The 18,448-nt window shown below is 43.2% G+C and overlaps 1 long non-coding RNA gene across 1 annotated transcript in view; it reads left to right on the top strand.

The window, feature by feature from the left end:
• LOC134298364 (uncharacterized) overlaps window positions 1-12,362 on the top strand; it is a 41,596-nt gene extending 29,234 nt beyond the window's left edge. Inside the window, exons 2-3 of the long non-coding RNA XR_010005404.1 lie at window positions 10,222-10,419; window positions 10,533-12,362. This is a non-coding gene — a long non-coding RNA (uncharacterized LOC134298364). The remainder of the gene's footprint in view (window positions 1-10,221; window positions 10,420-10,532) is intronic.
• The last annotated feature ends 6,086 nt before the right edge of the window (window positions 12,363-18,448 follow it).

Raw genomic sequence — 18,448 nt, 5'->3', positions numbered from 1 at the left:
GCTATCCAGAAAGTAGATTACGTTTTGGAATTAAAAATGAACAAAGTATAGGAGAAAATATTTACCATATGCAGTTGAAAGCCAGACCAAAATACCACTTCTCAACATAGTCCCCACTGAAATCTAGGCAGTTATCATAGCTATAAAAGAGTTTGGAAAGTCCTTCTCCACCAAACTTTGCCTCTTGGCTTGCGTCCTCAACCAGGCGGGCGTCCCTTCCCGCAGCTGTGCCTGTGCATGCGCTCAACTTTCCCCCACGCTCATCCTGGATTGCTCTTCTGTTTTGCAAATGCTTGCAAGGAAGATTATGGCGACTGATTTTTGGGACAGGAAAGGTGTGCTTCTTGCAAAACCTTAGAAGAGCGATCCAGGATGAGCATGGGGGAAAGTTGCGGGATTGTAACAGAGTTGGTATCTGACAGCAACAGGGTGGTGCAAAATTGTCCTGAGCGTCCTGTGTGTTTATATAGCAATGCTGAGCTGACACTAGTACAAATATCTCTGTATGTCTGTCTATGCTCCAGAACTGATTCTTGGGTCTATTGACAAATGCCATGAATTTGGTTTTCTGTTGTTAAGTTGTAGCTGATCTGCATTGCAGTATTGCGTTGGTGCTCTCGGTGCTCTTTTAAGCCCAATAGGTGTTCTTGACAATAGTGCTACTACTATAGAATAAGGTGGAGATATATCTTCTTGTAGGGCCCAGGATGCAACTTTGCTTGGTGCCTTACTCAGTTCCAACTGCATTGGTGAGGTGGCCCTAGGGGTTACATCTTATTTAGAGTGAGGTTCCTTCATGGAGTATGTGAATTAGGTAGAGGTAATTAAGTAATAATCTGTATTTTATAATGTGTTTTATGAATACTGATGTAAGTTAATAATAATTTTAACTGATTTATATTGCACTGTATAATTTTTATATATGTGTTTTTTGTAAGCCGCCCTGAGTCCCCTGTTGGGTGAGAAGGGTGGGATATAAATATTGTAATAAATAAATAAATAGAGTGGCCAGCAGCTCAGTTACTCTTTGATTCAGTCAGGGGGTTTTATATGACATTGTAGAAGGGGTTGGGAAGATAGGTGAATTCAGCTGGATAATCACCTTCCAGGGTACAATTTAGAACAGACACGTGCAAACTTTGGCCTTCCAGGTATTTTGGACTTCCACTCCCAGAAATCCCAGCCATCCTACCAGTTGTTGCGAATTGTGGGAATTGAAATTCAAAATACCTGGAGGGCTAAAGTTTGCCCATGTCTGATTTAAAATGTGGAGGTTTAGCCTGAAGGTTATTTGAGTCAAGCATAGACTTGAAAAGTTTGATTTCTGATCTTTAGAGCAACGAGGAAGGAGGGCTACATGGTATTCAGGATTGAGACTGAGACATTTCTGGCATTTATAGAGAGTGGAGTCATCAAGGCCCATTCTTGCATTGAGGTCCTTTTCCAAACTTACAGATGCATTTGAGTTCTTCACTATAAGGTCAGCAGCACACATTTCCAGTTCAGATCACAAGGCTCTGATCTGGGATTCCTTTCTCACTGGGGGCATATAGTCATTTATTATCAACAGGGCATGATAGTTTAATTGAATCAGCACTGCCATGGCACTTGTTTTAAGTGGGCACTGAGGCATGTTTCTGGTCAAATACTTGCTAACAAGGTCACTTCCACTTCATTAACATGAATTTTAAGAGGACGAGTGGCTGCATCTCTTCAAAATCACGGCACTTTTAAAATTCTACTGAAATCCATATGACTGTGTTCTTGTTCTTAACTCCTGCCAGTCAATTTCAACTTATGATGATCCTATGACTGAGACATCTCCAAGTCACCCTGCTAACAGCAACCCTGCTTACATCTTGCAAGCTAGGGGATGTAGCTTCCTTGACAGAGTCTTTCCACTTAATAGGGGGTCTTCCTCTTTTTGTAGTGCCTTCTACCTTACCATGGTGGCATTTCATAACAAGGCTATGGTACCATGAGCTTTTACAGATGATAGTCTGCTTCATGAATGCAAGAACTGCTATAGAGAATGTCAGGTGTATGCATACAGAAAGACATACACCCAATACACATGATTGAGGTGATAACTAGTTGTCAAATGTTCACAAACAAATGGGTTACTAGTAAAAATATTATCAGAGAAAATGATCATATTGCTACAGAGCCATTTCTGTCTATATTATAATATTAAAATGTGCAAAATTTATAATGGCATGAGATACTGTATGGAAGCACTTTCCACCAACAGACACAAGAGAATGTATGCCTTCCTTATAACTCCAATGCTGCACTCCAGGAATAAGCAAAATGTGTTCTCAAGAAGCTGTTGGACTGCAACTCCCATTAGTCCTAGTCAACATGGACATGATGAAGGTTGGATGTGTTCCGCAGAGCCACACATTCCCCACTCTTACTTTGCTTAACCATTCCTCCTCCACTGAATTCAGTAGAATCAACTTTTGCCAAAGACAAATATAAGATTACACTGTAAATGATGTTCTTCTGTATCATAGTATGCCAGGCATGCAATCACAGGATAGAGACTGTACTATCTGTGTAGGAAGCTTTGGTGACAATGCAACTAAGGATTTAATAGCTTTCAATTATTGGAGGACTATAAGATTTCAGACTAGAAGTTTCCTCTGCCCAGGAGATTGTAGCAATCCATCATTGTGGCATACCCACAATAAGTCAAAAGGTCTATGGTGTATTATTAAAAGTGCCTAATGACCTGTATCTCTTCTTACATTATTCCCTTTTTAAATCCATATCTGAGGATTAATATACCTTTTAGCTTTTAACATTTCCACTGCATTCAACAAGCTATCAAAATCGCATCCTTCTTTTGTCCTTGTTTATTTCCTTTAGAATTCTAGTATGGAAGTTCTAGGGAACTTCATGGTCTTTGACTCCATTAAAAAGTCTAAAGATATAAGAATCTTTTTGCATTTCCTCTCCTCCCAGGAAAGTATATTTGATATCTAGGATGTGGTAGTCCTGTTGCAAAATGTAAACAAGTTATGCTTGTTAGAAACAACAGCATTATCAGTCATTTGTCCCCATGTAGACTCACTGACTCCTTCCCAATTTCCTTCATAGGTATTTAAAGAACATCTTAACATTCATCTTTGCTTCCTGTACTATTTCTGAGTTAGTCATGTCTGTCATTCTCATCCCATCTTTATTTATCTACATCATAGCTCATTTTCAAGATTCAGTAAGAAGAATCTGGATACTTTTTCAAAGTATTAAAATCATACAACTATTGTTTTTGGGGGTTGCCCAGTTGAAATCATTTAATTGCAAAACCTTATCTTATTAATGAAGTTTACTTTTATGCTGCCTATCTCAAGCCCTGCCAAATTTGCAATGACAACATGCACACGTTTATTTTGTAGCACCAGAATATGTTTTCTTATGGAACTTAATGGTGAATAAGTTGGTTAATTAGTTCTTGGATTTATAATTGCAAAAGCAAATCGTTCCAAGCTTTGCACAAACCATGACCCAAAATCCCTGGGTATGTGGGCCTCTCTGAATCCTTTGTTGTATAGAAAGGCTTTAATTGTCCACATTCCACAGAATTCATTCAAAAGGCAGATTTTTTTTCTCTGAGCCATCAGAAAACATAAAACTTGTATGCTGTACCTGTCTTAAAACAGTTTTAACCTTCATGTGTGGGGACATCTTCATGTCGGGGGTGCTTTGAATGCGATTTCCTGCTTCTTGGCAGGAGGTTGGACTGGATGGCCCATGAGGTCTCTTCCAACTCTACTATTCTATGATTCTATGATTCTATGATCTCCCTGTAAAAGGTTGCTATTGTGCTTTTTCCTTTACTTGTTATTCCTGTTATGCCATATAGACTTATAAGACAATCAAAATATGTCCCACTGAATTAATTGGGACTTATTTCCTAGTTGGAGGCCAAAGCTCTTTCAGCTTGTGCAATGTCACAAATTGATTTTTCTTACAATTCATCTTCCACTGACTCATACTTCTCTTAGTTTTTGAAGCCCCAATACAGATGGAAAACATGGAATGCCTGGGACTGGTGAATGTAACCTACTTTCTCATTGCTACATGTTACCTGATGGAAGGCTCATCTACACAGGCTGCTTATTGGGAAATGCTCTGGGGCTGGCTCCAGAGCCTTCATATCTGACCACATACTCAATTGCAAACCTGTAATTTTAGTGGGGTGGAGTCTATGTGGTCCAGCTGTGCCAAGACTGCTTTGGCCCAGCTAGACCATCACTTTTCTGTGCCTACATGACCAGGAGCTCTGCAGCTGTCTGGCAGTGGCAATGGCAATATGCCCAATCCATCCTCTTTTCCCTGTGTTGATCACTGCAGAAAAAGGGGATATCAGCAACAGCCCATATGGATAACGGACCAGCCTCCATGAGGACTACAAATTCATCACATTGGATTGTTTTCGGCAGCATACATCAGTTCCTTAGTAGTTTTATGACGGGGCCCGCTGGCTCCGATTTCATGATGCAGAGGAACTTCTGGTGGCGCTCCGTTGTAAAAACATAGAGGAACCGGCGCTTGCCACTGCCATGGCAACACGGGAGGCTTCCCGTGTTGCACCAGAAGCAATGGGGGGAAACCAGGTGGTTGACACTTCTCCCATGAGATGAGAACTCTGGTGAGTCAGGCGATGTGGGGTGTGGGACAATGGGTTCCCCACACCACCGATGGGCACCGCGGAATCACCACAATCCTTTGGGATGAGGTTGTTAGTCCTGCTATCCTCACAGCCAAACTCTGGCATATTTCCCATCTTTCCTTAATATAGGGTGTAACGGAAAACCTTATTTTAATGGAGATTTTTTGTCTATGTTATTTAATGTTGGTTTAATGGTAAAGGTAAGCAGGAGTTAGCTACCTCTGATTGGTTGTGCGTCGCCAGGGTAACGTAGCTGCTGTTGTAGAAATGTAACTATTTGGAGAAGTTAGCAAGAAAGGGGTGGAGCTAGCTGAAAGGGAAAAGGAGGGAATGTTTTAAAGGTTAGCTCAGTTATGTTCAGGTTCTAGCTAGTGAGCTAGAAGGAAGACCTCTGTATGTTCAGGTACTAGCTAGGGAGGTAGTAGGAAGATTTCTGTAATGAGTTGCTAGCTAGGGAGCTAGAAAGAAGACATCTGTATTTGAATCTCTAGTTTGGTGAACTAGAGGGAAGATATTATGTGTTTAAGTGTGTAGCTTCCAATGTTATATTGGAGAGAGAAATAAGAGACTAATTCAAGCCTGGTTCTCAGATAAAACTGGGAGGAATAAGGAGTCTGTTGAGACTAGGTTTCAGTCAGTTTGAAGAGTAAGTGCCCAGTCAAGAAGACTGAGGATGTGTGTGTGTGTGTGTGTGTGTGTGTGAAGGAAAAGATAGTGCATCAACAAGTTAAACTAAGTTTAAGTGTTTGGAAAGTTATATATCAACAGCTTTGTGTAACCAAGTGAGTGCAAGACAATATGGTTTATAACACCCAAGTGGAACTGAAGTAAAGAACCTTTGTAACAAAATATGCTTTATGTGCCAAAGAACTTATAAATAAACATTTCTTTGCTTCCAATAAAGATAGAGTCTTCGAGTTGTGAACTACACTAACACAGAGTTTGGAAGGTTTCTACCATTGCTCTCCCCTCAGTACCATATTGCCTGATATGCGCACTCACATGCGCTCTTGTGTTTATTTCTGGCAGTGGTTGGGATCCTGGAATAAGGATTGCCCCCTGCCTTAGTGGGATTTGATGTCCCATAATGTTGGCAAAGGTGGGATAAAGAGATTTCCCCCTGCCTGTTTGAGAAGCCTCTCTTTTGCTTTGTGACACATTCTTACATTTTATTGTTGGCAAAGGTGAGATATTAATAAAAAGATTCCCCCTTGTCTGAAAGAGCCTTTCTCTTACATTTAATGGTGGCAGCGGTCGGATATTAAGAAAAAGATTTCCCCAGCCTAATTGTGAAGAGTCCTTTACATGGGGCTAAACTCGATTGACCCATTTTACCCAAAGTCCCAGGAAGTCCTGAGGACAGCCAGGAGCAACTTCATGGCAAGTGCAGACTATTGTGCTCATGTAGACAAGCCTGACATCTCATTGTATTGCCAGATGAATCCTTCTATGTGGTGATCCAAACTTGTTCCTGGATTATCTTTGCAGGGAGGAACAAAACAGTGTGAGATGCAGGTCAATAGCTAGAAATAAAATTTGGGGGTAGTTGAAACTTTTTAAAAGCAAATTATGAAGAGTATGACGCATTCTATATTTTTATATAGACTGCATTAAACCAAATTTCTATTTTAGCTACAAGTTTCAAGTCTTTAAAAACCCGAAAATGATTCTTAATTGGTAATTTAGACTCCTTCTACAGTGCCATTTAATCCAGATTATCAAATCAGATAATCCACATGATCTGATTTGAACTTGTTTATTTGAGTCTACACTATCATAAAATCCAGTTCAAAATGGATAATCTGGATTTTATATGGCAGTGTAGAAGGTGCCTTAGTGATTATAAAAAACACAATGCCTGTTCAAAACCCTTGAAAATTGTGTCAATGTACTTTGATAGAAATCAGGCTCCATCAATAAACTTCAGTGGACACTCAAGAGTGCAAGTCCCAGTAAGTCTTTTTACCCCATTGTGCTTCTTATGTACGTTTCCAAACTTTACAAGTTGAAAACAACATTTCATTCATAGCTGTTGATACTGGCAATGTTACGGAAATCTGAAGAAGTTTCTTCATATTTGGGGAAATGACGTGCATCAAGGACAAGATGTGCTTCCAGTGCATTTGATGGTTTTTCTGCAGGTGTAATCTTTTTCCATTTTCTACACCTCAAAATATAATAGCAAAGGCTTAACATAATGACATAAGGCTTGAAAACAAATGAATTGCTTCAAATATAGTGGTGGAGGCTTACAACCTAACATGAGGCCTGAAACCAAACAGAGGCCTCCTGATATATTGGCCAAAGCATAAAGCCTAACACAAAGGCTGCAATAAAATGGAGGCCTTCAAATATACTGTAACGGCTTAAAGCCTAATCTGAGGCCTAAATAAAATGAAAATATACCAGCAAAGACTCACAGCTTGAACATGTGGCCTGAAACTAAACAAAGTCCTCCAAACATACTGAAAAAGGCATAAAGCCTGACATGAAGCCTATACCAAATGAAGGCCTCCTGATATACTTAGGTTTGGAACAAAATGAAGTCCTTTACATATGCTGGCAGAGGCTTAAAGCACAAAACGAGGCCTGAAATAAAGTGGCATCCTCCAAATAGATTGGTAAAGGTGCAATGCCAAAAATGAAGCCTGGAACAAACTGACCCCCCCTCCCCCCATGCTGGCTAAGGCCTAAAGCCTGAACTGACTTTAATTTTTTGCTAGACTTAGCATGGGGATTTGTTAAACCTATTAAAACTCATGAGTAAACTATGTTTTTTTAAAAACCTGAAACAATTTGGGGGTGGTTTGAACCTCTAAACCCCCTTGAATACAGACTTGGTAAGATGGATGTCTTTTCTCAAAAAGTTCAAGTGAGAATGGTACTTCAATTAAAATTTTGAATGTGTTCTAGTCAACCATCAAGCCTAATATCCACTAATTGCCTCTGTGAGTCTGTCTAATCCCATTTGAAAGTTTTCCGAAGCCATCATGCCACAGTGTGAAATAATACTTTTTAATATCTTTCAAGAAATTACTAAACTTTTGTGAAAACATGACCTGCTAGATGTCGGTGTCAACTTGCCATTTAAGAAACCTGCAATTTAACTGGATTGTTTATATTTTTAGGTGGGCTGTCAGGATGTTTTATACTTTGCCAGACTTCTAATTGTTTTTAATTGTTTTAACTTTGTGGGCAGTTTATTTGAGTTCGTTGATTTTCTTCATTCTTTGTTTTCCTTTTTTTATCAGGTTTCAGCTTTCTTATGGTAAAATCTTCTCAACTGTCATTTCCATTTCTAGATTGAATAAAAATTAAAATGCTTCTTGAGCTGACCCAATGGAAAGTTTTTCTTCTTTATTTTTTATTCTTGAGTCACCTGCATGAAGTATTGCGAACTTCTTTTTAAGAGCTCTTAGCATTAATAATAACTTACATAGTCTTTCTCTGATTACATGACTTCTGGAGGCCGTGGGGTTTATCAAAGTTTTTTTGGGTGTGTTGTAGCAAAGGTAGTGATTACTTTTCCCTTTCATAGTGTTAAATATTTTGCATCAATTAAATGGTAACAATTCCAGTTAGATCAATTTCAGTTCTTGGTTGTTATACTATAAAATTTGGAAAAATTAAAGGCGCACAAATACTTCTTCAAGGCAGTGCCATTTCTGGAAAGCTGTATACAGTGTTCCCTCACTTATCGCGGGGGTTAGGTTCCAGGACCACCCGCAATAAGTGAAAATCTGTGAAGTAGGGACGCTATATATTTATACATTATTTTAGTAGTTATACACTATTTTAAATCTTTATCAACCAATCGTGTGTTGATAAATCACCTGCTTCTCCTCCCGTTGCCACTTGGGCTCCTTTTCTCTCCCTTCAGCTTCTCCTTCCTCCCTTCCTTAGGGTGTAAATTGTAATTTTTATGATTTATAATATTCTTTTAGAGTTTATTGAAAAACTGCGAAACAGCAAATCTGCAAAAAGCGAACCGCGAAATAGTGAAGGAACACTGTATTTTAAAACACTTATTTAAATGCATATGGAGCTGTTTGCCACTTTTATTTCCAAATGCATGTCATTTTCCCCATCTTTCCAGATGGAAAACAGTTCATTAAAAAATAGTATTACTTAAAACCCAGGATAATCTGTGCCAGCCTTTGTAAATCGTGTCAGAAAAATATATATTAATATTCTGAAGAAGTCAAAGCAAGGGGAATAATACAAGATTTTAGCCTCAAAAAACTGTTTGCTTTTTCCATCACATTTCAGATTTTCATTGAATTGGTAAGCATTTTCCTGTTGCAAAATGAATGTATTTTACAGTAGGACCTTAGTGATATATTAAATGCAAAATTATTTGGAAGTGTTCAACAACATGCAAGAAATGTGAACATTTCCCCAAAAATTGCAATTTACTCTTCGACAAGGTCTGACTCTCAGCTGAGAGATGAAGGAGAAAGGTTTGGGGAAGGAAGCCTCTGTTCCACCATTAGGTGAGTTCACTAGTCTCAGCCTGATGCAGGGGCAAAGGCACTTTTCCGTGCATGATTGTAATGCGCCATTGAATCAAATGCACATCTCAATTTTGACTAAGCAATTAAGCCAAAAAATATGCATTATATTCAAGTTAATACGGTAGTATAGCTTAAATTCCAAGAGGAAGTAGATCTCTGTGAATGTATGTTTGGTGTTAATTATTTATGGGAAGAAAAATTTCCTTTTAAAAATGTTTGAATAGCATTCTCTTTTTTAAAAAAGCAAATTTGATTGAACATACTGCAGAAATTCTAGGCAACAAGAAAGGTGTATCAGAAAACAATGGTGGGAGGCAAGGCATGTAGATATTTATTTTCCACCTCAGTAAGAGTTAGATGTTGATTAGGATAACTCTCAGACATAGAGCTTGGGAAAATTACTTTTGGGGATTTTCAATTTCCAAAATCCTCCCAGACATTTTGCATGGAGATTCAGGAATTTGCATTCGAAAACGGTCACTTTTCATGTTCTCTTTATAGAACCCTTAAATCTTACCAAAGAATTTAGAAGGCATTGAATCCAATTCAGAAGACATCAGAAATGTTATACTATGAGCTTTATTTCCAAATGGGAATTTTAGCATTTGTAAAGAAAAAATAGAATAGGTATATCTAAAGCTCTGAATTTAAACTAAATGTATATATTTACTTTCCCTATCACCTGTTAGCATTTCACCACCTTCTCCACACAGAGGCCTTACCATTTCCTTTTTCTCAGCCCATGCAGGTATGCATCAGAAAAGCACCTCTGAGAAACAGTCCTTTAACATATGTTTAAAAACATGAAAATAAGAAGAGTCCATTATCTTCTATTAAACAGCTTTCTGCTCACAGTCTCATATGTAATAGCATACAGCCAGAAACCTGTTGGGTAGTCATGACTGTGTTGTCATGATTGCCCAACAGCTTCTTTAGGATCCAGTGGGATTACTTGGGATAGGATCACTTGGTGATTTAGGCCTGATCAGAATGGACTACCATCAACACTTCTTTGCTTTTGTGTTACAGATCAGAGGCCAAATAGGCAGCCGATGGAGGGCTGAGAAGAACCAGATGAGAACATCCCCTCAAGAATGATGCTGAACCTCCTTTTCTCCAGGCTCAACCCATCCTACCAAACCAACAGCTTGATTTCATTTCCAGAAGATGAGAAAACCAATCTTCTCTGGGGACCACATCCAATCATAGATTTGGAAGACTCCAAAGGTAAATATCTCTCTTTTTTTAGAAATAAAAAATCAGGGTGGGAGATGTGGGTTGATCTGGGGGGACTGGTTTTTCAACTTACAATTACAGATGCATATTCATCTGGCATTCAGAGCACAGGTGGATGACATATCCAACCTCCTCACAGACCAACAGGTGGGATGCAACAATCAGAAGCAGGACTTGTGTCACAATTTCTTGTTACAGCCCTGGTAACTTGTGTCAAGGGAAGAACACCTTGTCCTCCAGATTACAATGGACAACCAAAGAATTCACCATTTCTTGCTATCCAGTAAGGCAGATAGGTGAGTCAGGCCAAGAGATTATATTAAGCTAAACATTTATTAAAAAGAAGGTGATCTAGAAGGTGAGCTTTTGTATTTGAATGATTGAAATGACTAAGTATACTGAAGTATACTGAAACATCAAATTATACCTCATAGAGAATTTTCTAACCAGGAGAAAAAAGGTCAAAGTGAGGAATGGGAGCTATACAGCTCCAGAGATGTGGTTACAGCTCTCTACATGTGGTTTGGAGGCTTCTTTTGAGTTGCCCTGAGTCCCCTTCAGAGTGAGAAGGGTGGGATATGAATTCAGTAAATAAATAAATGAATAATTTTACTCTCCGATGGACCATTGTTTATAGCTATGGGATGAGTTAGCCTTCTGTTCTTCTCTTTCAGCACCAACATCCTCTTCTGGAAACCTCTTGTCAGGCTCCAATGAAAGAAGAGGGAAGGTGAAGGGATGTGAAGACAAATGGAAGTGTAGTCAGGAGAAAACAAATCATATCCAGTAAGGAAGGTCTGTCTAAAAGAGATGGACAAGTAAATAAGGAGTTAAAACCAAAATCTGCCATCCCTGACAAGCCAGGCCGCAAGATCAATCTGGTGCAGCAAATCCTGGAATCCATCCCAGTCTTCCATCCCTAGGAGTTGAAGTTCCCAATCCTCCTTAAAAAGAAGCCATTGTGGGAAAGGGGTTAGGGAAGCCACTTTCCCTGATACCACAGGCTTCCACCTCAACAGCAAGGCCACCTGGCTATTTCATGACCCAGCCACCATCAGCCAAAATGAGGCCATATCACCTGAAAAAAAGACCTTCAGAAATTCTCTCCACTTATCTAAGAATGGAGCCAATGCAATACCAGCACACCTATGTACCCATAGTAGCCGGGCAGGTGTTGCAACCCTAGCCCCACCCTTCTCTCAGCCTCCCCAAACCAGCAGAGAGAGACAGATCTTCTCAAGAGCTGCAGTCCTCCCTTCCCTCACTATAGCTGTGGTGGAGAGCATGCAGAGACCCACCAGCAGACCCTCCATCTCAACCTGACCTTCATCCCCTGGAGGACACACACTCTCAACGTGAAGATCTCCTGGACCATCATGGATAAGCAGCGGCTCAATCAGGAGTGAATCAACTGCCGGGAATAGAGAGGGAGGGAGGCAGCCCATTGAACCAAGCTGGACAGGGTCCCCTTCTTTGAGCAGAGGGAGAAACACTCCACTTCTTTGAGCAGAGGGAGAAACACCTGGTGATCTCTAATTATTACAGCTACTCTGACAAGAACTTCAAAGTTAAATGATGACCATGTTGGATGAGGTCGATGGAAGCTGAAGATCTGGAATTTCCAAGATTCCTCATTCTTGATTTAATTCTCATTTACTAAATTTAATTCATATGGAAAGTTTGTAGTTTTAAAAATAATCACAGACAGTACTAATGTATATACTACATAGCCATGAAGTCTTGGCAGTTGTTTATATTTAAAATATCTGTTTATGTACTTTGTATTTTTTTTTGTTTCTCTTGAATAAAAAATTACCAAAAAAAATCATATTATCAGACAGCAGAATGTTTAACAGGCATGATCCAGTTTCTAGCTATGATATGTTAAAAAGAGGAAAACAATGGAAGGAAAAAGTAAGAGGGACAGATTTTGAGTTACTTGTGATGACCCATGGGCCTTGTAGTCCTGCTCAGGACATTGTAATTCCTGATGAAGACGAAAACTTGGGTTTTTTACCTTCCCAGTCTGAACTGGATTCCTCTCAGCCAGATCTTTCCCAGGCAGATCTGGGAACCTTGCACCTGCAAGAAAGTTGTCTCCCAGAAGTATGTCAAACAAGCCCAGAGCCTACTTCTCCCGTGTTCTTGCGCCGGGAGTTTTGTAAACAACAGAGAAGTTTGGATTCAGCTTCGCGCAGGAGTGCGAGGATTGCAGCTAAGAATGTGGCCAATTAAGACTGCTTCTCGTGAGAATCTTTGGGGAGTCTCACATCTGGTCTTAGAGTTAGCTTTCGGTTCTGATTCCCAGAGAACTGCTTCGGCGGGAAAGCTAGACTCTATTTAGGTGTTTTACCCGCGTAGTAACTTCGCGGAGTCAATTCGTCAGCCTACGGAGCGAGTTGTGTCTGGACAGCGCGCTCCGATTCAAGCCTCGCTCCTGCTCAAGCCTTGCCTTGCTATCCAGCCTTCGCCTTGCTTCCCAGCCTTTGTTTATCTACGGACTTTGCCTTGTTTCCCAGGATCAATCCTTGCCTTGTTCCACGGATTTATCAAGTTATTCCACGGACCTTGTTCTTGTTCTTAGTTACCTTGTTCCACGTTCAAGCCTTGTTTCAAGTATCAAGTTATTTCCTAGCCTCGCTCAAGTTTCATGGACTAAAGGACCTTGTCATCTCCCCTCACTTTGCTTGGCAAGTGAGTGTTTCGGTTATTGGATTACAACTTTGGACCTTAATATTTCTTATTGGACATTGCTTTTTTGGACTAATTCTGACCTTTCCTGAAAGGTCTACTCCTGAACTATTTTCTACACTTGTTTTTATTAACTTTATATATTCCTTCAATAAAGATATTAGATAGATTCTGGCCTCTGTGTATGGTTATTGGTGCTCTGCAGCCTGGGTCGTGACAGTTTGACTCCGCCACCCTAAGCACCAATTAACCTCGGCCAGAATGTCTACCGGAGTCGTACCTGGGCCGAGCGGCCAGCCGATTACCTACACCATCGACAAGGAGGAGGTGGACCGAATCCGTGATAAGCTTAATGCACAGGATGGAGAAATAAGGGGTTTGAAGGAACGCGGAATTCGTCTTCCGGCCATGGCGTTGCCAACCAAGTTTACTGGAGAAGCTTCTAAGGTTCATGTCTTCCGTCGCCAATGTCAAGCTTATCTAGAGGCCCGTGCTGCCGAGTTTCCCCAAGAAGACATCAAAGTGGCGTGGGTTTACAGTCTTCTAGACGGGCCAGCGGCCAGCTGGGCGACGGCACTGTACGATCAAGCCTCTCCACACCTAAGATCAGCGCAACGCTTCTTGGACCACCTCAAGGAGACTTGGGGAATCGAGGACAATTTGGAGGCAGCCGGTCACAAACTCCGTCGCCTTTTCCAAGGAGACAGACCTATGTCTCAGTATATAGCCGAGTTCCGAGTGCTGGCCCACAACACCGGCTGGAACGATGTAGCCCTCAGGGGACAATTCCGGGAGGGTCTCAACATTGAAATGCTGGAAGAAATCTCCAAGGTGGATCCTCCCCAGACCCTCGAGGCACTCATTGATCAATGTTTACGGGCTGAAGTCATGATTGCCAACAGGAAACAGTGGGTTCGAGGCCAGGGCGGTAGAGCCGGGGCAAAACCCCCCGCTCCCGCCAGCGTTCAGCCACGTCCGGTCTGGAGACCCCCACCACCAACCCCATACCCCAGAGGAGGCGAGGAGGTGCCGATGCAGTTGGGCAATGTGCGTCCCAGACTAGATGCCGCCGAGAAGGCCCGTCGGCAACGCTTAAACCTCTGCTGGTACTGCGGGAACGGGGGCCACTTCGCCAGAGAGTGCCCAGCCAAAGGGAAGCCTGCCGCCCGTCTTGCGGCGGCGTCCTCCACGGAGACGAAGACGTCTGAGCCGACTGGCACACAGCCGGCGGGGGAAGCCAACGACCGGGTGTAGAGAGGCTCGCCAACCCGGTCAAAAAATCCATCCAAGAGCCGCCAACCGGGGTCCTGTTCCTTCTCGTGGTCACATTATGGTCAGCAAAAAGGGGACCCGTCATGATCCACGCCATGATAGACTCTGGAGCTACCAACAATTTCATCGATAGAGAGTATGCCGACTCTCTGGGATTACAATATCATGATTTCAAGAATGCCCGTGTGGTGCAAGCCATAGACGGCCGCCCCCTCAAGACGGGCCCCGTAAGTCAGTGGTCGGAACCCACCAGAATGTGGATAAGGGAACATATGGAAGAGATTTCCTTCTTTGTTACCGAGGTCCCCCATTTCCCTGTGATTTTGGGAATTCCATGGCTGACTCTCCACGACCCTAACATCTCCTGGTCCAACAGAGAACTGCAGTTTGCTTCACCGTACTGCCAAAACCATTGCCTCGTAGCCAAGGTATGCCACGCCACAGACACCGAGCCCATCATCACCTTGCCAAAGAAGTACTCCGAGTATTGGGATGTATTCAATGAGAAAGAAGCCGAAAAATTACCCCCACATAGACCTTATGACTGTGCCATTGACTTGGTGGAGGGGGCCCCGATCCCGCGAGGGCATCTCTACTCCCTGACTGAACCAGAGCAAGAAGCTCTCAGGGAATTCCTAGAGACAAACCTTCGCAAGGGATTCATCAGACCCTCTCAATCCCCAGCCGCCTCCCCAGTGATGTTTGTGAAGAAGAAGTCAGGGGAACTACGCTTGGTGGTGGACTACAGAGCATTGAACAATATCACCAAGCGGAACAGCTATCCCCTGCCCTTAATCTCGGATCTACTGGATCGGCTTCGAGGAGCCAAGGTTTACACCAAGCTGGATCTTCGGGGGGCTTACAACTTAGTTCGCATCAGGGAAGGGGACGAGTGGAAGACCGCCTTCCAGACCAAATTCGGATTATTCGAGTCCCGAGTTATGAATTTCGGTTTATGCGGAGCCCCCGCAACGTTCCAGCATTTTGTCAATGACATCTTTCAGGACTATCTAGACAGGTTCTTGATAATCTACCTGGACGATTTTTTGGTGTTTTCTAGATCACAATCAGAACATGAGAACCACGTCAAAATGGTGTTACAACGATTGCGGGATCATGGACTTTATGCCAAGCTAGAAAAATGCGCCTTTGATCTACAAGAGGTAGATTTCCTTGGTTACCGCATCTCGCCTCTAGGGCTTTCCATGGATCCAGCCAAGGTCTCAGCAGTATTGGAATGGCGGGCGCCAACTAACAAGAAAGAGGTGCAGCGTTTCTTGGGGTTCGCGAACTATTACCGCAAGTTCATTCCAGATTTTGCCCGCTGGTCCGACCCCATCACTAGCTGCATTCGTGGAAAGCAGCCTTTCCGCTGGACTGAACAAGCAGAGAAAGGGTTCCAGCAACTAAAGAAACTATTCACCTCCCAGCCAATTCTACAGCACCCAGATCCTGGAACCCCTTTTGTGGTGCAAGCGGACGCCTCTGATGTGGCAATTGGGGCTGTACTCTTACAACCGGTGGGAGATCACCTCCATCCCTGTGCCTTTTATTCTCGTCAACTAACCACACCAGAGAGGAATTACACCATTTGGGAAAAAGAACTACTGGCCATAAAGGCAGCCTTTGAAACTTGGAGACATTGGCTAGAAGGGGCCAAATTTCCCATTGAAGTCCACACTGATCATCGTAATCTAGAACATCTAAGAACTGCCCGCAAACTAAATCAGAGGCAGCAACGTTGGGCTTTATTCTTTGAACGTTTCAACTTCCAGATCCATTATGTGACCCCAGCCCAAACCAAGCAAGCAGACGCCCTGTCACGTAAACCGGAATACGCTGCAGGACGCAAGGAGACCTTTGAATCCCAACTGCTACAACCCGAGAACTTTGCCACGCTCACGGTGGGGAACACCAAATCCATTCCCATTGGTTCAACTTCCCCTACTCCAGGACCCATCTGTGCTCAAGAAATCAGGGCTAGTCAGCAAGCAGATGCCTGGGCGCAGGACCAACTTCGCCAAGGTCTGCACTTTCCCTTTTCGCTTAAAGATGGGCTGCTCTGCTATAGAAATCATGTTTATATCCCACCCGGACCGGGCAGGGAAAAAGCGCTTCGTCTGTGTCATGACTGCAAACCAGCAGGACACTTCGGACTATTTAAAACTATGCATTTGATCCTAAGGGATTTTTGGTGGCCCAAGATCCGCAAGGATGTGGAAAAATATGTCAACACCTGCCCAGTATGCCAGCGCTCCAAGATACGAAGGGAGAAGCCCTCAGGGCTTTTACACCCCCTTCCTACCCCATCTCGCCCATGGGAAATAATTTCCGCGGATTTCATCACTGACCTACCACCTTCCTGTGGATTCACCACGATCTTGGTGGTGGTGGACCTTTTCACCAAGTTAGCCCATTTCATTCCCTGTGAAGGCCTCCCCACGGCCAAAGAAACTGCGGATCTATTTCTTCAACATGTTTTCAGACTACATGGATTGCCCAAGAGTTTAGTCACAGACCGTGGATCTCAATTCACCTCTCGTTTTTGGAAGGCACTACAAAAACTATTGGGCATAGACTCTCGCTTATCTTCAGCTCATCATCCCCAAACAGATGGGCAAACGGAGCGCACCAATGCCACTTTGGAGCAGTATCTTCGCTGTTATGTAAACTACCAACAGGACAATTGGGCTTCTCTGTTACCACTGTCTGAGTTTGCCTACAACAATGGAGTTCAAGCTTCTACAAAAGAAACGCCGTTCTTTGCAAACTACGGCTTCCATCCACGTTTCTTCCCCCCTGTCATTGAAACTTCAGAAGTTCCCGCAGCAGAGGATTGGCTGCAGGAACTCACAGCGGTGCAACAACTTTTGCTCCAGCAACTGGACCAAGCCAAGGAGGACTATAAACGCCACGCTGACAAACATCGCCAGCCGGGCCCCGAAATCAAGGTAGGAGATCGGGTTTTTCTGTCCACTCGCTTCCTGCCCTCCCATCGCCCTTGCCGGAAGTTAGATGCCCGTTTCATTGGCCCCTATCCAGTGGTGGCGCAATTAAACCCCGTGACTTTCAAACTCCAACTTCCGCGTTCAATGCGCATTCACCCAGTGTTTCACCGTTCCCTGCTCCTTCCGGCGGATGGTGTGCGACCTGATACAGACCAACCAGCCCCCCCTCCTGTTTTGATGAATGGGGAGGAGGAGTTCGAGGTTGAGGACATTTTGGATTCTCGCTTTCACCGCCGCCGCCTACAATATCTCATTGACTGGGTGGGTTTTGGCCCTGAGGAACGCTCTTGGGAAGACGCCTCCACAGTTCATGCTCCTGATCTAACCCGTCGCTTTCATCAGACCTATCCCACCAAACCGCGACCTCGCACCTCGGGGAGAGGGCCCCAGTTTGGGAGGGGCCTTGAGGAGGGGGATAGTGTGATGACCCATGGGCCTTGTAGTCCTGCTCAGGACATTGTAATTCCTGATGAAGACGAAAACTTGGGTTTTTTACCTTCCCAGTCTGAACTGGATTCCTCTCAGCCAGATCTTTCCCAGGCAGATCTGGGAACCTTGCACCTGCAAGAAAGTTGTCTCCCAGAAGTATGTCAAACAAGCCCAGAGCCTACTTCTCCCGTGTTCTTGCGCCGGGAGTTTTGTAAACAACAGAGAAGTTTGGATTCAGCTTCGCGCAGGAGTGCGAGGATTGCAGCTAAGAATGTGGCCAATTAAGACTGCTTCTCGTGAGAATCTTTGGGGAGTCTCACATCTGGTCTTAGAGTTAGCTTTCGGTTCTGATTCCCAGAGAACTGCTTCGGCGGGAAAGCTAGACTCTATTTAGGTGTTTTACCCGCGTAGTAACTTCGCGGAGTCAATTCGTCAGCCTACGGAGCGAGTTGTGTCTGGACAGCGCGCTCCGATTCAAGCCTCGCTCCTGCTCAAGCCTTGCCTTGCTATCCAGCCTTCGCCTTGCTTCCCAGCCTTTGTTTATCTACGGACTTTGCCTTGTTTCCCAGGATCAATCCTTGCCTTGTTCCACGGATTTATCAAGTTATTCCACGGACCTT

Source organism: Anolis carolinensis, chromosome 4 (assembly GCF_035594765.1).
Source record: "Anolis carolinensis isolate JA03-04 chromosome 4, rAnoCar3.1.pri, whole genome shotgun sequence".
Classification (NCBI taxonomy): Eukaryota; Metazoa; Chordata; class Lepidosauria; order Squamata; family Dactyloidae; genus Anolis; species Anolis carolinensis.
This window is presented reverse-complemented; position numbering and strand designations above follow the sequence as displayed.